The sequence below is a fragment of the Nomascus leucogenys genome, chromosome 14 (genome assembly GCF_006542625.1).
Source record: "Nomascus leucogenys isolate Asia chromosome 14, Asia_NLE_v1, whole genome shotgun sequence".
NCBI classification, from domain to species: Eukaryota; Metazoa; Chordata; class Mammalia; order Primates; family Hylobatidae; genus Nomascus; species Nomascus leucogenys.
This window is the reverse complement of record NC_044394.1, coordinates 45,685,166-45,687,734: the sequence shown is the minus strand read 5'-3', so window position 1 is coordinate 45,687,734 and position 2,569 is coordinate 45,685,166. Positions and strand designations below refer to the sequence as shown.

Sequence of the window (2,569 nt, the reverse complement as noted above, 5' to 3'; positions counted from 1 at the left end):
CCGCCTCCTGGGTTCAAGTGATTCTTCTGCCTCAGCCTCCTGAGTACCTGGGACTACAGGCACATGGACCACACCTGGCTAATTTTTGTATTTTTAGTAGAGACAGGGTGTCACCATGTTGGTCAGGCTGGTCTTGAACTCATGACCTCGTGATCCGCCTGTACCGGCCTCCCAAAGTGCTGGGATTGCAGGCGTGAGCCACCATGCCCGGCCCTCCTTATTAATTTAAAAGACTCTGCAGGCATGAAACTTTTGCAGAATAAACTGTGTAAGTAATCATTCTATATTTTATTTTTACCAGACACATTTCTGAGACTGGCAAGTAAACACTCTTGGCCAAATTTTTACGTTTGTTGCTAGGTGACCAAAGTCCTTTTGTGATGCCATTGCTACTCAGGTTGGAAACCACTGTGGTGATCTAGATTACTTTACCTGAGTAGACTACTGAAGCAGCATTTGAAGCTGCAGTCTTGAAACGCATGCAGGCTGGAAAAGTAGCTAAAGAATTACTTATTTGAGATGGCACATGCTTCTGCAGAAACTCAAGATGTTTCTCCTAAAGATGAATCAACTGGTTCAGAAGCCTCCTCTGGGTATCCATTGTGTGAACACATAATCCCTGGGGATTCAGACTTAAGGTCAATGACTGAATAAACGATTTTCAGGTTTTGCCACAAGGATCCTTGATAAAAAGGCCACATTACACTTTATGTCTCTGAGCCAGATAAAGATAATGATTTTCCTTCTCTGACCTTTCCCAGTAAACTTTGGAAAATAGTTGAAAGTGACCAATTCAAGTCTAATTCATGGGATAAGAATGAAACTTGCATAGTGATTAATGAAGAACTCTTCAAGAAAGAAAACTTGGAAATAAAGGCTCCTTACAGAATATTTCAAACTGACAGTATGAAAAGCTTAATTTGACAGCTCAGCCTTTATGGATTTCGTAAAATTCAACAGAATTTTCACAGATCTGCTTCTCTAGCCAACTTTCTGGCAGAAGAAAAAGACATTTCTGTTTTAAGCAAGGTATTCAAAAGATTTCAGTTAGCACTTTGAGTATATATGTAATTTCATTTTATATATCAGTAACTATGTTAATACATGCAGTAAGATCAGATTTTAAAAATTATATCAAATATTAAGGTAAAAATTACTTAATTTTTTTGAAATTATTGAGTGCAGTTTGAGCATTAAACTTTCAGGTTTTAAGAAATGTTGCTAACAACATTCAGTCTTACCAGTGAACTCCAAATAAAGATACCAAAGCCACTTAGTGAAATGTTACTGTTAAATGTACAACATGTTTTCACTTGAGGGCTTCAAAACTTGAGTGTTTTTTTTTTCTCAACAAGTGTGTTCTTAAAATAGTAAACAATGTTCATTCATTATTTGATGATATTAACTTTGTGTGATAAAATAGAAATCTGAGATTGTATGTGTTATGTTTTTTATTGTTACTTGTCTCTTGGTTTAAAATGGCACTGAATTACCTTCTCCTTGGTTTTAGTTAAAGTTGTATTATCATCCAAATTTCAAACGTGGCTGTCCCCAACTTTTAATAAGTACGAAAAGAAGAATTAGGATTAAAAATGCTTCTCTTGTATCTACTTCTCTGAATATTTCAAGAAACACTTTAGAGCAGGGGCTAACACAGATAAACATAATTCTGTCTTAGCTGCTGAAGCTAGTGAAGAAAGTTCATTTTCAACATCTACAAATTTAAATATGACTCTAACAAGGAAATCTTATGTCAGCCAGGGAATTGCTGGTTCACCTGACCCAATTAGAAGTGGTTTCCCTCCTCTTCCATTTCAACCTCAGTTGGACAATCAGAACAAATTACAACAAATCAACATGCTATTTTAAATCAATTGATGAACATTCATATGCACTCTCATAGCACCGACATGTAAGCAAATGGCCACATTGTGAATTTTGTTACAACCACAGCTTCTCAATACTACATCATATCTCCCTCCTTTGGGGCTGATAGTGAAACCATCTACTTTTTCCAACCAGATATCCTGAGGTATTAGCCAATGAGCCTCCTCATTCTAACCTGCTACCAGCAGGCAACCTGTGGTTGTAAATGACTGCGATAGCTGAAACATCAGTTGCCTTTCGTTACAGGCCAGCTCTTCAACCATCTTTACTGGAAAAAATATCACTCTAGTTACAACTGATCTTCCACCAAAAGAGTACCAGATTATGCATGACAACAGAGACTGAAATTTATGTTGATAAGAACATTAAAAATTCCTGCAATTCTCTTACTGAACAATAAAATTACATGTTGACCTTTATGGTTGCTTTTCCTTTATCTCTAAAAATATGGTTAGGAGTAAAATGGGGCTTTGTTTTAGTGGCAGGCTACTGTACCGCATTAAAAAAAATATACGGGCTTTTTTATCATTTGATGGGAAATTTGACATGGCCCTTTGTAAGCTAGTTTATTTCATTATCTAAAGAGGAAGAAATAATAGAGTGTTTTAGTCCATTTGCTGCTGCAACTACACAATACCACTGACTGGGTAATTTGTAAGATGACTTATTTTGCTCATTATTC

General features: G+C 36.4%; 1 pseudogene; it reads left to right on the top strand.

Annotated features, from left to right (window-relative positions):
- The first annotated feature begins 337 nt into the window (after positions 1–337).
- On the top strand, positions 338–2,353 carry LOC100588143 (annotated as a pseudogene).
- The last annotated feature ends 216 nt before the right edge of the window (positions 2,354–2,569 follow it).